This window comes from Geotrypetes seraphini, chromosome 4 (assembly GCF_902459505.1).
Source record: "Geotrypetes seraphini chromosome 4, aGeoSer1.1, whole genome shotgun sequence".
Taxonomy (NCBI): Eukaryota; Metazoa; Chordata; class Amphibia; order Gymnophiona; family Dermophiidae; genus Geotrypetes; species Geotrypetes seraphini.
Genome location: NC_047087.1, coordinates 222,338,119 through 222,357,685, shown reverse-complemented (window position 1 = coordinate 222,357,685; position 19,567 = coordinate 222,338,119). Strand labels below are relative to the sequence as shown.

Sequence of the window (19,567 nt, the reverse complement as noted above, 5' to 3'; positions counted from 1 at the left end):
GTGCGCTAATGCCTGGGCCTGCAACACTTCCTAATTGTGCCGGTCACTGGTGCTTCACTGAATGTCTGCCTGCTGATTACCGGCATGTCGGGGCCAGTGGCTCGCTGTTGCATGGGCGCGCACCACTTCTGAATGGCAGCCTCAGTTCTCATGAGGAGCTAGCGAGAACTGAGGCAGCCATTTAGAAGTGGCGCGCACCCACGCAGCAGCGCACTTATGCGCTGCTGGCCCTGACAAGCAGCCGTCCACCGACCTCCACAATTTAAAGGTACCGCCCGGGGTAGGGGGGAAGTGGTATATTTGCTTCATAAGTTGCACCCTTATTTCCACCCACTTTTTTGGGGAAAAAAAAGTGCGTCATGAAGCAAAAAATACGGTAATAATTTTTTTAGTGCTACTAGACATACGCAGCGCTGTATATCAAACCCCATATTATTATGTGAAAAAATAAAAGGTTACAGAAATTCAAACATGTACCATTTTCAGATTGCTTCGGATCCATGACATGAAAAATCAGCCATTCTCAATATTTTGGATTTGAAACTTCAGTCAGCTCTTCCCAGAAACAGTCCCAATTGAATTACAATGTGTGGTTTTTGAGTTTTACATGTAGACTACTACTACAGTGGAATAAAACAAAACAATGTCATTAATTGAAATGAATTAAAAAGACAACTGTAAATAAGTTGGCTTATGGAATATTTCATGAGGATTTTTTTTCCCAGTTTATGCCTAGTGTAGTTTTTACCTTCTCTCTATATTCCACTCCAATTACAATACTTTATACCTTTAAAAAAAACTTTAGCTCCCTCTGCCCCCCCCCCCAACACACAAAAAAAACAAAACAGCCATTCAAATAAGTAATTTGTGGTTGTGTTCCATAACAGCTTTTGTTTTCCCTGGTATACGTACAGGGCGGTGAGGGATAAGGCTTGTATACTGCCTTTATGTAGTTCTACAATCACACTCAAAGCGGTTTACATACAGGTACTTCAAGCATTTTCCCTATCTGTCCCGGCGGGTTCACAATCTATCTAATGTACCTGGGGCAGTTGAGGATTAAGTGATTTGCCCAGGATCGGAACCACAACCTCAGGGTGCTGAAGCTGTGCCACACTTTCCTCCTGGAGAACCCAATTCCTTCTCTTTTCCTTATACTTTTGCTATTTTTTGTTCTAGAAAGGGCTGAATCAATTAGTACAATTAGCTTATTATACCATGTTTTTTTTATTTTGATTATGATTAGACAAGGGAAAGACGAGATTTGAGAGGATTCTATATGTTCATCTCTCCAAGATGGTGAAGTACCAAAGAGGAAGTCATAGGCTGTGGTGCATTAGAAGGGATCTCTTGCACCATTCAAACCTTGAGGCTGTGGGCAGAATAACTGGATGCAAGGCTGATACAAATGTACTGGGTGCCCTAGATCAGTGGCTCCCAACCCTGTCCTGGAGGACCACCAGGCCAGTCGGGTTTTGGGGATAGCCCTAATGAATATGCACGAGAGAGATTTGCATATAATGGAAGTGACAGGCATGCAAATCTGCTCCATGCATATTCATTAGGACTATCCTAAAAACCCGATTGGCCTGGTGGTCCTCCAGGACAGGGTTGGGGACCACTGCCCTAGATGAATCACCTTCAGCTCCTTTCTCAAGATTTTAGAGTTTGATTATCATAATCATATTCACTATACAACAATTCTACAAATATGCATAATCGGATGTTATATTTTATGGACTAAATTCTGTTCATGGCACCAAAGAGATCAGCACTAACAAAAAGGTTATTCTATAAGCCATGACTCAATTTAGGCATGGCTTCCCAAGACAAAACGGGGATAAATCAAACACTGTAAATCCCTGTATATAGTGCTATAAATAGATCAAATGAATACACTCTGGGCATATATCAAAATATTCACAGCATGGCCAAACAGGTTGAAAAGGCAACAGTGAAAGCTAGGGTGCATAGGGAGAGGAATGGCTGGTAGGAAAGAGGCATTGATAATAATAATAATAATAATTTTATTCTTATATACCGCCATGCCCATCGAGTTCTAGGCGGTTCACAACAATTACATTAGGATCCGCATTGACATGCCGATTTACAAACAATGTATTGGATTTACAACATCTTCAGCCGAACAAGACTGAAGAAGCGGAAGTGGGAAGGAGAGAAGGAGGAAAGCGGTCAATAGAGGGGGGGGGGCAGGGCCGGGCGGGCCGATTTACCACAATTTATTGGATTTATAACAACTTTAGCCGAACTTGGCTGATGAAGAAGGAGGGGAGCAGGAAGACAGTGATCAATAAAGGGGGGGAAAGGGTCGAGCGTGTGGCCAGGTAATTCCGGAGAGGGGGCGTTACGGGGCTTGTTTGTTGAATAGATAAGTTTTGAGTGTTTTTCTGAAGTCGTGGTAAGTGGGAGCCTCAAGGATCATTTGGGCGATCCATGGGTTCATCTTGGCTGCTTGGAAGGCGAAGGTTTTGGCTAGGAATCTTTTAAGATGACAGAGCTTTAGCGAGGGGTAGGCGAACAGTTGGATTCTGCGGGATTTCTTGTTGGTGCAGTAAAGGTTAAAGATGCCCCTACATAAGACTCTGGTGAGACCTCATTTAGAATATTGTGTGCATTTCTGGAGACCACACCTTCAAAAACAGGATGGAGTTGGTCCAGAGGAAAGCAACTAAAATGGTTGGTTGCCTACGTCATAAAGCATATGGGCAGACAGTTTGGAGGAAAGGCGGGAGAGGGAAGATATAGAAACATAGAAACTATGGCAAATAACGGCCAAATGGCCCATCCAGTCTGCCCATCCACAATAACCATTATCTCTTCCTCTTTCTGAGATCCCAAATGCCTATCCCATGCTTTCTTGAATTCAGACAGTCTATTTCTCCACCACCTCTTCCGGGAGACTGTTCCATGCATCTACCACCCTTTCTACAAAAAAGTATTTCTTTAGATTACTACTGAGCCTTTCACCTCTTACCTTCATCCTAAGCCCTCTCATTGCAGAGCTTCCTTTCAAATGAAAGAAGCTTGACTCATGTACATTTACACCAAGTAAGTATCATATCTCCCCTCTCCCGCCTTTCCTCCAAAGTATACATATTGATATCTTTGTCTACAGAAAAAACACAATCCTATAGACTGAAACATAAAGTGTTTAAGAAAGGATGGTTGAGAATCTCAGAAACCAGCTTGGACAAATACCAATACATTTCTCAGGCAAGACTTACAAGTTCCAGTTTCCATCACTGATTCTCAAAACCTCCCCCTCCTATTTCTAACACTATAAAATTCAAATACATATTCTTTATTGCTTTTTTCTTTAAAATACTTTCAATGGTGGTTCCTTTCTCTCATATTCTTAATAAATAGTCTTCCACCCAGCAAAGAAATACAATAACTTATCCATAGATGCAAATTCCAAAGCCCGATGGGATCCGTTTCGCACGTTCTCTAGGCTTTCTCAAAGGTTCAGTACTGACACTGCATTTTTTTTACTTCTGGCTGTGTCACTTCCGATAAATGCTGGGTGCTCAATGGCTGTAAGTTATTGTATTTCTCATCCCTCTCCCATGGTCAGATAACTCTGTCTACCCCCTTCTCCCCTCATATGGTCTGGCATCTTTCTCCTCTCATTCCCTTAGCCTGGAATCTCTCTCCTCTCCCATGGTCTGGTATCTGTCGCTCCTTCCCTCCCTCTTCCCGAGGTCTAACATCTCTCACCTTCTCTCCTCTCTTTTCTGCGGTCTGACATCTCTCTCTTCCCTCCTTCCATCACCCTTCTCCAGAATCTGACATCTCTCCCTTTGAGTCATCTCTCCTCCCTCCCAGTTTAACATTTCTCCCTCCCTCCCTCCTCTCCACCACTATCATGTCTAACAATTCTCCCTCTTTCTTCCTTTCCCCATGTACATCATCTCTCTTTCCCTCTCACTCCACATACCTATGTCCAACAATTCTCCATTTCTTTTCCCTCCCCCACCGGCATCATTTCTTTCTCTCCCTTCCCACTACCCCAATTTTGTAGGATCTCTCTTTTCCTCCTTTCCTAATCCACCCCCCAGCCCGTGCATTTGTCCTTCCCAACCCTCTCCCATTACGTGCAGCATCTGTCCTTCCCAAACCCTTCTCAGCCCTTGTAACACTGTCCTTCCCTGCCTTCCCACCCCAACCCTCTCCCAGTATGTGCAGTATCTGTCTTCCCTCTCCTCCCTGCCTTACCAACCCCCTACCCCCCAGCCCGTGGCATGTATCACATGCTCTTTCTTTTCTTCCTTCCTCCCTAGTGGGACCCTGCCGCATGACCGCTCTCTTTGCACACACACAGCAGCGTAAGAGATCAATTCAATATGCCAAATCAAATCAAATAAAAAAATAGTATCCTGAATCGGGCAGCACTAGCCCTACTGCATGAGACCATTGGTGGTCTTCTGCTGTTATCTACTGTACTCTATTCAAAGTCCATATATATCTAAGTAAAAAGTCTGAACTTAAACAACATTTATTTCTCATAAACTATTTTGTTTATGCCTTGATTTTCTTGCAGAGTTCTGATCTCTATTTCTGGTTAACTTCTTAAAGGGAGCAAATTCATGGAGCATACATAACATAACATTGTACTTCTTAACCGCATAACCATAAGTTCTACGCGGTTTACAAAAGATTATAAACTAAGGACAATATAAGGATGAAAAAAGAAAAATTATTTGACCAAGTATTTTGAGAAGAGATGAGTTTTCAGTTGAGTTCTGAAATGTTTATATGAACAGGCTCCAAGCAATAACAATCGAAATTCTCTATCATGTGAAGCCGCTTGGAATGCTAAAGTATGGTCGAGAAATTTCTTGCTTTTACAGCCCTGTACTGACGGACAGGTAAACAGGGCATGAGATTTTCTACTATATTTATATGATGCTAGAGAGAATCTGTTAACCATGGTACCATACATAACAAAAGCAACCCAACTTAAACAAAACACGAGCTTCCATTGGCAGCCAATGCAACACACAAAATGGAGTTACATGATCATACTTTTTAAGACCATAGATCATTCTAACTGCTGTATTCTGAAACAGTATGAGTCTAACCATATGGGGTTAATTCAAGAAAGGATGGCTAAAATTAGGTGTCTACATTTCATGACCTAAGAGCAAATTCTACAACTGCAATTGGTGTCTTTTGAATAAAACAGTGCCTACACACATTTGGGCTGGAACTTCATTGCTCCACCCCTACTTCGGTTTCACCGATTGTCTACGTAGGGTTTTTTTTTCCTTTTTTGGATATTTTTTTATGGAATAAATGCATGAGTTGGCATTTGCATACCAATATTCACTCTTGCCATGTCTGTGGCAGGAGTTAATGTGCATGCCTAAATATGACACCTTGCAAGCATGGCATAGTATTCTATAAAGTGCATGCTAGAATAGCCAGAACGCCCATGTGAATGCCCTCTGTGCATTATGAACTGGACAATTCACTTATGCACATTATAGAAAGGGTCATAACTTGCATTCGTAACTGCAAATGAGTGCCAACTGAGGCCAATTCAGCTTCAATCAAGGGCCAATTAAGTAATTAAGTTACACGTGTAAGTGGTAATAGTCCATACCTACATGTGCAATTGGGCATGTAACTGGGTGCATCATTTTATAGAATTAGAGGGATTGTGGTTCTTGTACCTGCTGATGGAGAAATTGATTTTGCTTTAGTCTGTGATGAAAATAATGTAAGAACACAATTTTAATGGATTTTTTTTCCAAACGGTGTGATGTGGACCATTGACAAAGTGGTTACACAATTTGAACCAGTACTATAAATCTTTTGAAAGTTTGATTAGATTTTTTCATGCGTACTGTATTAGTTGTATTTCTGTGTTTTATCACATTTGATAATAAAATAACACTGGACTCAATAAAGTCCCTATTGCATAAAGTTATCAGCCTATGGATAAATGCTTTTCATAACAGGAATCACAGTAATAAGGGCTGTGGCCAGGGCTGGCATTGGAAAGTGGGGGAACAGGCTCCACAGCTCTAAAGGGCCCCTATGGGCTGGGGTGCCCTTCCCTTCACTTTACCCGGCTCTGAAGCTCCCCTCACCTGAAAAATGCAAGGAGATCGCTAGTACGGCAACGATTCTCTAGATCTGCCCGTGCCCTCCTTGGCGCTGTTCCTTTACCGTGGTCTTCCACCTTCTGATGCAACTTCCTGCTCCCGCTTGGGCTAGGGTGACCATTTTCAGCCGCAAAAATCCAGACACCCTGTACCACCTTTGGTTCTACCCCAGGCCCTCCCATTTCAGCCTCCAGCCCCTCCCAGTCCAGCCTACAGCCCCGCCCCCACAAACCTCCTTTCTTCTTCCCCTACAAGCTACACTTTTTGGGCTTGCGAGCTACTTTTTAAATGACCAAGTCAAAATGATCTACCAACAATAAAATTTAAAAAAAACACAAAGCACACTGTACGCATAGAAAATGTTAATTATCATTCCTATTCCAAGGTTTTTCAAAGAGGTCAAAGCAGATGACTCTATGCACTATCACCTTAGTAACAACCATACAAAAATAGACAAATATACCCCCCTCCCTTTTTACTAAACCACGATAGCAGTTTTTAGCGCAGGGAGCTGCGCTGAATGCCCAGCGCTGCTCTCAATACTCATAGGCTTCATTGTGCTAAAAACCTCTATTGCGGTTTAGTAAAAGGGGACCTTAGTGTAAAATATAGACAGAAGATATAAATTCAGACACATTTTGATCACTAAATTTAAAATAAAATCATTTTTCCTACCTTGTCTGGTGATTTCATGAGTCTCTGGTTGCACTTTCTTCTGACTGTGCATACAATCTTTCTTCCCTTCTTTTAGCCTGTATGCTTCCTCTCCTCCAGACCTCATTCCTCCCCCCAACTTTTCCTTCCTCTTCCCTGCCTTTTCTTTCTCTCTGCCTCCCTTTCTTTTTTTTTCTGTTTCTCTTCTTTCCTTCTGTCTCCCTGCCTGCCCTTTTTCTTTCTTTCTCCCTGCCCTCCCCCAAGCCACTGCCATTGCCATCGGGGACCAGGACCCAAACGCCACCAATAACAGGCCCCAAGCTCTCCCTGCTTCGGCCAACCAGCATTCCTCTCCCCGACGTCAATTCTGCCGTCGGGAAGAGGAAGGCTGATCAGTCCAAGATTGTGATCAACCTATTGGGGGAAATGCTGCTGGGTCCTGCTTTCGCGGAAACAGAAAGTAGGCAGGACCTGGCAGGAAGAAGAACAAATGCTTCACTAACCTGTCTCCCGCATTAGCCCGTAGCGAACGCTTGCTTCAGGGCTCTCAACATGTGCGTGCCGGCTTCCCTTCCCCCACCCCCGGACATAACTTCCGGTTTCGGAGGGAAGAGAAGAGAAGCCGGCACGCACACGTTAGAGCCCGGAGCATAAGTTCGCTACGGGCTGAAATCTCCAAGCCGGTTTTTTTGAGGGGGTTTTAATGTTCAGCAGCGGCAGATGACAGCTGGGCGGACCGCCCAGCTAAAAGGCCCTAGGGAGAACACTGGAGAGGAAGGCTGATCGGCCCGTAGATCAGGACGGCAACACGAGTCTATCACGGAGCCCGGGATGGGCTCCGCGATCGACTCACGTTGCCTTCCTGAGCTACTGGCCGATCGCGATCGACGCATTGGGCACCCCTGCTCTGGCGTGTCTGGAGGGCCTGGAGCATGTGTATGACATCATCTGTGCATGCTCAGATGCCATCCAGATGTGACAAACTGCTGGGTTTTGGAAAGTCCATCCGGGACCCCTGGACAGTCCTCTAAAAAGAGGGCATGTCTGGTAACCCTAGTTACCAGGAACTGCAGAGGAGGCCATGGGCAGAGCTAGAGAATCACTACCACTCCAGCAACCTCCTTGCATTTATACAGGTGAGGGAGGCTTCGGGATCAGGCGGAGAGAAGGAAATGGCATCCCTGCCCACAGGGGCCCCCCTAGAGCTGCTGATTTTAAAGATGAAGAGAGGGATGCTCGGTGGGAGGGTATTTGGTGGATCTGGGGGTGGTGAGGGAGGATTAGAGCGAGGGAAAGAGGAAAGGGTGAGATGTTGGATGGGAGGGCATTTAGTGGGCTGTGAAACCAGGAGAGGTGAAGGGATTGGGCCTCAGCATGTCTTGACATCGGCCCTAGCCGTGGGAGCCCTGAATTTGGTTTAAAAAAATCCACCTTTTTCTTTTTTTCAATTTGGGCTTGTGCCTTTGTGATGTGTTCCCCCTATACATATCCTTCTACCTCTGATTTGCCAGCTTATAGGGTTTCCTACAGCGGTCTCTCTTTTTTTTTTTTGTGCACATTTCACCACTCTGGCTGATCGACGGGTGTATCCTTCCCTCCTGCCCACTAGCGCCCGAGCCTTCTCCTCACCTCAAAACAGAGCCTTCTCTGGACGCTAATTAGCATGACTAGTTTGATGGATTTAGTCAACAGCATTCTAAACAGGGGAAGTAGGGGAAAGAAGTGGAAAAGGCTTTGCAAATCCGAAGACAATTTCGGTACTAATGCCCCTAATGATTTGTTACATACACTCGAACAAGTGTTGTTTCCAATTAATTGATCGAGGGGGTTTGCGTCGGTCGCTTGGCTGAGAGCCAGGCGAGAAGCTTTTGTCTCCTGCACTCTCCAGCACCCCTCCTTGCAAGTTTGAAATGTGAGCTGCCTGCTTTTCCTCTCGCTCCCTCCCTCCCTTCTGGCAAAGTAGATGGGGCTGCTCGTGTAATGTGTGTGTATGAAAGGGAAGAGGGAAAGAGGTGGTGTATTGGGAGAGCAAGGGACGGATCACTAGAGACGGAAAAGAAAGCCGTCAATAACAGTAGCACGCAGCTGAGGTGAGAGATTTTCAGAGTCATTTTTTTAAAAAAATTATTATTATTTTAAACCTTATCAAAATATTTAAGCAGCTTCCTTATCTAGACTTAAAGAGATGATAGACTCCTTCCTGAGCAGAGAGCTTTGTTGAGGCTGCATAGATTCCTGGCTTATGTCTGCCCGTGTACGTGTGAAGTTCTGAAGCTTAACCTGATTCTCTCTTTATTGTCTCTGGAGGATTGTAGCTGGAGCGCAAATAGCCTCTTGGCAAGTACGGCATGAGCCCATTAGCAAGACTCCATCTGTGATTGGTTTTTGCCTGGTAACCGGGAGACAAGCAATGAATAATTGATGTGTGTTGTGCAGTGGCTGGACAGGCAAAGAGAGAGAGAGAGAGAGAGGGAGGCAGGGTGCCCTGAGAGAGAGAGAGAGAGAGAGAGCCTGCTTGAAAATAGCTCTTGGCTGCCTTGTGCTGAGATTAAGGCTGCCCTGGCTGTCTTTGTTCTGCTCTAGATGGTTTCTGCCTAGAAGTGTTTTCAGACATATGTGGCCTTTCCTACAGCAGAAGAGAGGGAGGAGGGGGAGCAAAAGGACTAGTTTGAATGAAAGATAACTTGTGGGTAAGTTAGTTTCTTTAAGAGGTGGCAATATGAGTGTGTGTCAGTGTGCATGGTCTCTTCCATCTGTGTGAGACCGTGATATGTGTGTGTGTGTGTGTGTGTGTGTGTGTGTAAGAGAAGATAGTGCATTGTGGGTAAAGCAGTGTGCTGCATGCTGTCAGACGCCGTAGGCAGAAGAAGGAGATGAAAGGGTGACTTTAGCAGGGAACTGGGGCACATTTGCATACAGTGGCTGTTCCTTATGCTGCCCTCTGGGAGGAAGATGAAGTCCAGGACTTGATAATTTTATTGATGCTTTTATAGTGAGGTGTCAGGCGTCTTCAAATAAAAATATTTTTCAATTGTCAACATACAGCACCTTGAAGTAGAAGCAGTCCTTACTATGAAATGGTCTCATTAGGACAAAATGCATGTGCTTGTGATGCCAGCTGGTTTGTTTAGTTACTTTATGTGCCTTTTCCCTTCAGGTCTTGAAAACTGCAAAGAAGTTAACTGAGGCAAAACTGTTTGTGCTTTATACTGTAGATGAGAAAATGACTGTTTTAATAGATTTTAAGAGTTTGGGGCATGCTCCCAGCAAGCTCAGGCTGCTTGTATAAACTGCATACTCAAATATTTATCAGTTAAGAGACAAATGTCTAGTTAACTTATCCCAATGTGTTGCATGGTGAAATAAATAAATAAAAAAACCACAACAGAAACAAAATGCTATTTATGGTATCATCCTTTAACAGAAAACAAAAGTTTGTAATCTATATTTACATTGTATCAGTTTGCTCAGATGGTAGAAGTGGAAGACTTTTATTATGTATGAGAAATAAGTTAATGGACGACTTTCTACAAGGCCATTATTAACCCTTTTGTAAAGGAATGTAAGTTAACTAAAACAGTTCCAGTATGTGCTAGGATTATACTGTACTTTATATTTGTAGGTGTCATCTTAACTAGCTCCTCTCTTTCTCCTCCAGCACCCCAAATTACTTGCCTATAGGAAACAGAGATAATGATTGAATCTATAGGGTTATGATTTTGAAGATTCTGTGATAGGGGTTTTCTCTGGTAAAGAAATACCTGCTTGCTTACTGATGTTTGTTTTTGTGGCTCTTACAGTTTACCATATTGTCCTTTGCAACTGCTTTGAGTATTGATAGAAGTGGTCATTTAAAAGTAGTTAAATTATCTGGGAAGAAAACTTTCCAGTTTCTGAGAGCTCACAAGGTTAGTTACAGTTTGGAACTATAGGATGCCTCAGAATTACTAGAGAGTACCAAGGTATGCCAATTTAAATACGTAGGCCGCAGAAAAAGTTGATAGATAGGCAAGGGGTACGCGCCCCTGTCATTTTAAATTCAAGTATTTCATTTGTGGCTGTGAATTTGCAGGAGCTGCAGTCATGCAAGATGACAGCTTGTATGAGATCAGTGTCAATCATGAACACATTTGAAATACTGCATGCTAAGTCAGCAGTGCCAGAAGTCAGTTGCTCTTTTGAAAAGCAGAGATGCGCTTTCTCCACATCTAAAATTACACGTGGAAGAGGACTTTTGTAAAATGTGTGAATGCATATAAAACATCCTTGCACAGAAAGTGCTCACCAACAGACGTTTCCATAGGCGTAGTTTGGGTGAAAGAGAGATGGAGTTGTGATATATCCTCATATTTTATAAACCATACAATTACACCCCCCCAAATTTGATATATGGCACCCAGATTTGGGCATGCTTCTGAGACACTCGTGCCACTTAATTGGCTAATGAGCTATTAACCCTCAATAATTGGATGCTAACAACCACTTATTGACATTAATTTGCACCAATTAGGAGTTGTGCACACATCTGGCTGTGCACTCTTCTGTACTGTTGGGTGCCTAAATTTCATAGTGTGCAACTCTAAAGTGGGCGTGAGCAGGTCATGGATGTTCCAAAAAGTTCCACACAGTATTATAGAAAATTGGGTTTCTATGCCCAGCTTGGTTGCCAGCAGGTATAAGACTGGCGTTTATAGTTGGGCATGGAAATTAGTGCTAATTGCTATTCTATAAAGGGCATATGTCTGCTATTTTCTAGTACCCACTTTTGAGTGCCATTTATAGAATTTCACCCTTATAGGGTTATTCTGTAATATGAGAGCTTACACTTAGGCACTATGGCCCTGATTTTATAAACAGAGCCAGGGATGCTGGACATAGCGCCTGCCTATCTTGAGTTAGGCATCGTTTATAGAATCAGGCTTAACGGCGCCTAAATTAGACTTAGGCGCCGGTAGGTGTCAAAATCTTGGGCACCCCCTATGTATGTCAGGGTTTTCGTGGCCTACATACTGGTGCCTAAACGCAAAATACTCCCAAGATATGCCCCTAACCATGCTCACTTTCTGGTAGGTGCCTTGGACTAGACACCTACCGAATCAGGTGCCTGACACCAATTAATTTTAATTTTTTGCCAATTATGCGATTATCACTCATTGTCAGTGCTGATTAAGCTTTTTACATAGTTTAGGGGTCTAGATTGGCTAGACGCACCGATCTAGGTGCCTAACTTTAGGCGTGTTTTATAGAATCCGGGCCTATGTACATAAATCTTTAGAATACTTGCATATATATGCATACGCATCTGTATACCAATTTGCAGCCTAAGCACACTGTATACATGTCTGAGTATGTAGTTTATAAGTTGGAATACACATGGCGGCATAGATGGGGGAGTGTCTGCAAAGTTACATGTGTAACTTAAGTTACCCACATAACTCCATAATACAGGTGTACAGAGCTCTGACTGGTGTAAGTGCTCATACCTAATAACATATGCGCATATACCTGGTTATGACTCTCTTTTATTAAGCCACAGTAGAGGTTTCTGCTGCGGCCCAGAGCACTAAATGCTCCGAAGCTCATAGGAATTCTGTGAGCTTCGGAGCAGTGTCAGAGCACTTAGTGCTCCGGGCCGTGGTAGAAACCTCTACTGCAGCTTAGTTAAAGAGGGTATATATATATTAGAAGTCTATGAAATAATCAGACACCCTTTGAACACATATATAGGCACATAGTTATAGAATTTTCCTTTAGAGCAGTGATCTTCTCTGGTTTTGAAGTGGGGCCAAAATTGGCCAAAACAGTTCAAGGTGAGAGCCAGGACCTTTGCTGAATAAGCCCTGACTGATAAGAAGAGAGGTGGGGTCCTGTTTTGATGACATAGTCAGTCCAACTACTCAGATACACTAGGAACAATATATACAAGATTAAATGTAAGTTTGATTCTCTTTCTCCCTCAGCCCACCTTGTCATTACCAACCCAGATTTAGTCTAACACTAGTCTTTCAACACACTTTCCCCAACTGTATCCTAATTAGTCTCAACTCCCACCAGCTTCTCCTTCCAGTCAGTTGCTTTCATCCTGCTCCAGCTCCTCCAAGTTGGGTTTCCCCCTCCCCTCCCCGGTTTGTTGATGACCCCTGACCTTTGTCTTAGTCTTGCCACAGGCACTGCCTCAGGAACAGTTCTTTTGTTTTCTTTCAGCATCATGCGGCTCTTGGTGAGCTTGATCTCTACATGGTGTCCAAACTTTTTCCACCCAGTTTTGCAAGAATAGTATAGGAGTTTGTATGCTGCACAACTGAAACTCACAAAGAGTCATAGTCATGAAGGAAAACAGAGCCAGCAAGAGACCCTGCCATTAGGAAAACTTGAACAAGGTAGGGGGAATGATGTATCATTGAGAGGAGAGAATTGGGGAGTCATCGTGAGCTACAATTGGCCTCTGGGCCTTGCCGTGAAGAACACTGAGTTTACACCTCTTATAGAGCAGGTGTTAATCTGTGTCTGCATTTGTGTACTATTAGAGCTGTATCTCAGAGCCTAATTCGTAAGGACACAGGTATCTCTCTTGCCTTTATAAAATACTGTATTCATCTGGGCTATTTTTAGAAACACTGGGTTTTCTGAAGTCTAGGGTGGATTATTATTGGAGGCACTTCAAATTTTTTAGGAAGTCTCTTTCCTTGCCATCCCCCCAATACACCACCTCTTTTCGCTCCTTGCCGCCCTCCTGATTTTCAGAACTTCTTTCCTGCTCCATGCCCCCTTGCAGTACCTCTCGCCATCCTTGCCCTGTTTGATTTTCTCATTTGCCCTATTTTTTCCATACCAAATTAAAAAAAAAAATTCATGAAGGAACTTGGGGTGGAGTAGGGGGCATCACAATGTTTAACATAAGTAACTGGTTACAGCTACAGTTTGGAAAGAAGTTAGATTCTCTTAAAACAGTGCTTCTCAACCCTGACTTCAGCATCTCCACAATGAATATACAGACTTTGATAAGGTGGGAAAATGACCCTAGTTAATAAGTACTGTAGTTATCTATTTTTAAAAGGAAAAAAAAAATACATAGGGATAGTATTACTTGCCAGATTTGATTTTAGTTCCATACATCCAGGAAGGGAGGGGGGATGGGTAATGAGATTTCAGTAATTTGCAAGTCCCGTATTTTTCGCTCCATTAGATGCACCTGACCATAGGACGCACCCTAGATTTAGAGGAGGAAAACAAGAAAAAAAACATTCTGAACCAAATTTTCCCTGCCAGGCTCTGCACCCAACCCCACACTCCTTGCCAAGCTCTGCACCCTGTTCCCCCCCCCTTCCTGGCTCTGTACCCTGTCCCCCCTCTGGTGGTATAGTGGTAGACAGGCCTAGTGACTGGCAGGCAGGTAGGGACAGGGCAAGCAGGCAGGTAGGGATGGGACAGGGAAGGTAGGTAAGCAGGCCTCCCCCACCCAGGCAGGCAGGCAACCCCCCAGGCAGGCAGCAGGAAAGCCCCAGATTCTCCCTCCTCCCTCCCTACCCCCCCAGGCAGGCGACAGGCAGGCCCTGGCCTCTTCCTCTTCAGCTCCCAGGCAGGCCCTGGCCCTCTTCCTCCTTCCTGCCACCCCCCACGCGTACCTTTTTTTAAAAATTCTGCACATGGCGCCTCGCTGAGAGCAGCACGCCAGGCTGGCTGCCTTGTCCCGTGCTGCTTCCTCTTCCATTCTCTCGCATAGCGGCGCACCAGGGCAGCCTTCAGTTCTCAGAGGAAGCAGCGAGGGACCAGGCAGGCAACCTGGTGCACCGCTACAAGAGAGAACGGAAGAGGAGTCAGCCAGAAGTTCTCGGAGGAAGCGGCAGGAATCAGGCAGCCAGCCAGCCTTGTGCGCCACTCTCAGGGAGGGAGGGCGCTGCGTCCAGTAAGGGAAGGCTGCCACATTAAAATAAGGTAACGGGGGGATGCACTTTGGGGATTTGCTCCATAAGACGCACTCTAATTTCCACCCACTTTTTTTGGGGGGGGGAAGTGCGTCTAATGGAATGAAAATTAAGGTATGTAAGTGCTGTTTTTTAAACTCTTGAATGTATTTGTGTTGCACTTTTGATATGTTTAATAAAATCAATAAAGAATTAAAAAAAAAAAAATGCACAGGGGTTTCCACTGTAAGGCATCATAGTAACATAATAAATGATGGCAGATAAAAGACCTGAATGGTCCATTCAATGTGCCCAACAGACGCACGCATTATTAATTCATGATTAAATAAAAAATGAATGTGATATAAAATACTTCATTTATTAACAGCATGCACTAACACTACTAACTCTGTTGTTGATGCATGTTATTTGCCTATATCAGAGGTTTTCAATCCAGTCCTTGAGACAAACCTAGCCAATCAGGCTTTCAAGACACCAAAATGAAATGAATTTGCATCTGCTGCCTCCATTGTATGCAAATCTATCGCATGCATTTTCATTGTGAATATCCTGAAAACTTGACTGGCTAGGTGTGTCCTGAGGAGTGGGTTGAGAACCCCTGGCTTATATTATTCCTTGCAGAATTCTGCATGTACAGAATTTGTGCAGAATTCCTCACCCCCCACAGGATGCACAGAATTTGCACGTTGTGCAGAATTCAGCATAGGCAGCAGCGGTGCCTAGTCACTCTCCCCTTTCAGCGGCAAGAAGCTGTTTGCTCTCCCCTTTCAGCGACAAGAAGATGAGGACGTGAACTGCTGCCCAGCGGGTCACTTTCTTCTCTTGTGACAGCTTAGACCCGACTGTTTTTGTGAACCGTGATCCCAGGGATGGAAAGGGGAGGAAGATATAATGATAGCTGGGGAGGTGAGGAGAAAGAATAAGAGGTTGGGGTACTGCATGCATGAGAAGATTTTAAAGGCAGAGAGAACTATGGGTAACGTTGGGATTTAGAGGGAGACAGAACTGCAGTTGGAGTGAGCGAGGGAACTGAGGAAGCTGGGAACTGAGGAAGTAAAAGGCAGGAAAGGATTTCAGGGCTTATGATGGGGCAATTCCTATGCAAAATGCTACAAATAAATGGTGCAGAATTTTCAATTTTTTAATGCAGAATTCCAGCAGTAGTACTATTTTAATTAATGTATGCTTTAAATGAATGACTTTCTAGAAATTGAATGTGCACTTTGTTAAGTTATACAGACAAAATCCAAACAGTAAATATTTTTTAGATGAGCTTGACAGTATCAAGTAGCGTGGTTACCATGTTATTTCACTCGGAGACATAGATACTGTATGTATTTGCAGGTTGGTTAGGACTAGGAATGAGGAATGGGCAGGAAATGTAAATAGTATTAAAGAAACTCAGTATCTTCAATTGGTATTTATTTTAAAAAAAAAACACAGAGACCAAGATTGGGTTTAACTTAGATGAAGAAATTTGTTGAGCTGTTTTGGGTTTTTTTTTATATTCCTCTTTCTTACTGGTGCATTTTTAGTCTTGGCGCTTTATTTTGAGATGAACTGCAAGCTTGGATAAGTTAATGTGTTTATGTAATTATTTAAATTTGCTTTTGCCAGAGCACAGAACTTGCATTTGCAAGGTTCATTGGATGTATTTTTTAATTTTTTTTGTAAGATTCAGTGTTTATGTAGTTGCAAATATTTAATAGTGTTTATTCAGGATAAATGTTTTCCATAAATGGGCCTTCATCGAAGGCCCAGAAAAACTGCAGTTGAAGGGGTACAGTTATCACCATATGCCAGTGTTTTTCAACCTTTTTTGGGCAAAGGCACACTTGTTTCATGAAAAAAATCACGAGGCACACCACCATTAGAAAATGTTAAAAAATTTAACTCTGTGCCTATATTGACTATATATAAGTTAATTCTCTTGAATAGGAATCAAATAAACACAAAGAAAGTATTTTATAATGCTGCCACCGCCAACAACACCGTTGGCGGCGGTGGCACTCAAGTGGCTAAAGAGCCGCAGTTTGCCGGCCTAGGGACAACACTGGAGGGTGGCCAGCTGTGCACCCCCTTGGGACGTAAACCCGGGATGGGGCAGACCGCCTCCCCCCCCCACCCTGGTATGCCACTATCTGTACCTCACTCCCTCCCTATGACCAAAAATTCTCCTTTCTTCTATTCCCCGTGTACACAACCATCTCTTTCCCTCCCTTCCTCTCTCCAAAGTCCATGCCTTCTGTGTCCAAACACTCATTCCCTCCCCCACCTCAGCATCTCTTTCCCTCCCTTCCTCTCTCCCAAGTCCATGCCTTCTGTGTCCAAAAACTCATTCCCTCCCCCACCTCAGCATCTCTTTCCCTCCCTTCCTCTCTCCCAAGTCCATTTCTTCTGTGTCCAAAAACGCATTCCCTCCCCCACCTCAGCATCTCTTTCCCTCCTTTCCTCTCTCCCAAGTTCATGCTTTGTGTCCAAAAACCCATTCCATCCCCCACCTCAGCATCTCTTTCCCTCCCTTCCTCTCTCCCAAGTCCATGCCTTCTGTGTCCAAAAACCCATTCCCTCCCCCACCTCAGCATCTCTTTCCCTCCCTTCCTCTCTCCCAAGTCCATTTCTTCTGTGTCCAAAAACGCATTCCCTCCCCCACCTCAGCATCTCTTTCCCTCCCTTCCTCTCTCCCAAGTTCATGCCTTGTGTCCAAAACGCACTCCCTCCCCCCTTTTGTGTTCCGTGTTTGCCTCCCAGCCCATCTTTGCAACTTTCTCAGCAAAACGAAGCTCAAGCCGCGAGGCTTGTCTTCTGCTTCCTGCCTGCCCTGCCGCGCACAAATAGCCGAACGGAAGTATTCTCCGACGTCAGCGCTGACGTCGGAGGGCAGGCTTTGCTTAAGCCCTCCCTCCGACGTCAGCGCTGACATCGGGGAACGCTTGCGATCGGCTATATGTTAGAGGCAGGAACAGAAGACGAGCCTCGCGGCTCGAGATGTATTGAACTCCGCGGGTCCCCCGTCCAGCTCTCTCCTGTCCACGTGGGGCGGACCGCCCCTCTCCCTAGACTGGTGGTACTGCCCTGATGGCGGCCCTGACCGTACGGCACACCAGGCAACATCTCGCGGCACACTAGAGTGCCGCGGAACAGCGGTTGAAAAACACTGCCATATGCTATTGCTAAGACATACTGTTTTAGCAGAGGTCCCATTATATGCATTGGGACTTGGTTACTAATGATAGCCTATATTGATAACTTCCCACCCCAACTATCCAGCTGGGAGATCTCTAGTGAAGGAAAGTTTTTGTATGTGCATCGAAGATTAATATAATAGGATTACTGTCAAGTTTTATTAAAATTTTCTGCCTTCTAGGCGGCTTACAATTTAAAATAGAGTGAAAAGTGGAGAGAAAAGGACATAGACGTGATCATGGGGAAAGGAGGGAAGAGCTACAGCGTTTAAAAATAAAGTGGGGGAGGAGGAAATACAATAGGTATGCTAAGTGCATGTTAGTTAATTATACTGTATTTAGCTCAGAAAGTATGATCCCTTAGATAGGAAAAATGTTTGTCAATCTTAAATTTCTCAAGAGAGGTGCGATGACATAGGGCCCCTTTTACTAAGGTGCGCTAGAGTTTTTAGCGCACGCAGCAGATTAGCGCGTGCTAACCCCGAGCTACGCGGCTAGAACTAATGCCAGCTCAATGCTGGCATTGGCATCTAGAGTGCGCGACATTGTTGCGCGCGCTGTTCTGGGCGTTAATGCCCTAACGCAGCTTAGTCAAAGGAGCCCATAGAGTAGTTGGGAGTTTGTTCCAAAGAGTAGGACTGTATACGGAAAAAGATAATTTGTGGATATGTTCATGGACCATTTCAAGATAGGATGGGATGACGAGCTGGTTTTGGTCAGTGAATCTAAGCGTCTTACAGGGTGTATAAGGAATAAGTAGCCGGGAGAGATATCTGTTTTCTCTTCAGATGTTTCCTCTCTGCTCATCTTCCTCCTCTGCCAGTAGTACTTCTAGAAATTCCACTAATTGTTGTAGAGGCGTATTGCCTGAGCAATACGACCTAAATTTTTGTTTATCTGATGTTGTTCAGTGACTTACCTAAAGGCATGATATTGCATGTTTATTTATATATTGGGATTTATTAACCACCTTTAGGAAGAGAGTCACCCAAGGCGGTGTACAGCAAGTATAATTCAACATAAAACTTACCATTTTAACAGCATTACTGTAGTAAGAAAGACCAAATATAAACATAAATGCAATGAATGAGGTAATGTCAAAATCAGTAAACTGAAACTTAACAATAGGACTACCATTAAACATTTAAAAAAATATATTAACAGCTCTGAAATTCAAATAAGAAAGATGTAATACACTTGAACTAAAAGGAAGACATAATGCTTATGAAGTATTTAATAAGCACAAATCAGAACATTCAAATAACATAGATATATGATGCTAAAGCTTTTCTATAATACAACTTATCCTATAGACGAGAAGTCAAATATAAATATTAGATGGGGGCCAATACTCCCTCTAAGGAGTGGCCAGTTGCATGCAAATTGTTTCTCATGTGAATGACAAGTTCTAAAAACGTTTTTTTAATGTGAGCAACAAGTTCTAAAAACCCAACAATTTTCCAGATTTGCAAGTATTTTTGTGAGCATCCATGTAAAATCTGTGAGCGACACTCAAGTTTATTTATATTTTAAGTTTTATTTATATTTGATTAATCGCTTAATTAAAATTGTTTCTAAGCGAATGTATGAGCAATTGCTCACATACTCAGCTTAGAGGGAACATAGATGGGGGCAAGATGGGTTTTAAAGACCATGGGGAAAAGACCAGCAT

General features: G+C 43.7%; 1 protein-coding gene across 11 annotated transcripts in view; it reads left to right on the top strand.

Moving 5' to 3' along the window:
• The window catches only part of ZMIZ1 (zinc finger MIZ-type containing 1), a 1,043,290-nt gene that overhangs the window by 798,850 nt on the left and 224,873 nt on the right, over positions 1 to 19,567 (top strand). The window contains exon 1 of one of the 11 annotated variants that reach the window (XM_033942172.1): positions 8,753 to 8,875. The exons of the other annotated variants lie outside the window; for them this stretch is intronic. The gene's annotated coding sequence lies outside the window, so the exon portion shown is untranslated. Of the gene's footprint in view, positions 1 to 8,752; positions 8,876 to 19,567 lie in introns of those variants that run through there. 11 annotated transcript variants of the gene reach the window in all.